Genomic DNA, 598 nt, shown 5'->3' with positions numbered 1-598 from the left:
AACGGACACATTGTCAGGATGTGCAGAATGTGCAGAACGGCTAGTAAAGTGTGTCTAACGGCTAGTTTCCGTGGGGAATGGCTTAAATAGCCACAGAGGACTGTAGCAAAGCAGAGAAGTAACATTCCACTCAAAGAAAACAAGAATCCTTCATCTGCAAACTGATTTCAACGGAAAAGAAGGAAGAGGGCCATTAACTCCAGTCAACCAACTCTTCCCAGCATTAAAGAAGTCTCCTCCTGCCTCCAAGTCCTCCAGACATTCAAGAGGAGACCCAAAGTTCAAGAAGCCCTTCTCTACTTCATCTCAAACGTGTTTGAGGGCTCTTAACTTTTCTCTTATATATATCGTTGTATATCTGCTTTTTAGAAGCTCTATTTTTCTGTTTGTCTTTGTTCTTTCCATTTGGTTCTTACTTGATTCAATCAGGAGATTGAATCAAGGGTATATAGGTTTGTTGGTGAGCCTAGGTTGAAACCAACATGTAAGGATTCGATTGTGATCCCGAGAAAACAATCGGGGTGGTTCTAGTCGGTGAGCCTGGAAAAACCGACCGAGTTCGTTGTGACCTCGTAAAACAACAAGTTGGGTTGTGAGC

Source organism: Phoenix dactylifera, unplaced genomic scaffold, assembly GCF_009389715.1.
Source record: "Phoenix dactylifera cultivar Barhee BC4 unplaced genomic scaffold, palm_55x_up_171113_PBpolish2nd_filt_p 001989F, whole genome shotgun sequence".
Lineage (NCBI taxonomy): Eukaryota > Viridiplantae > Streptophyta > Magnoliopsida > Arecales > Arecaceae > Phoenix > Phoenix dactylifera.
This window is presented reverse-complemented; position numbering follows the sequence as displayed.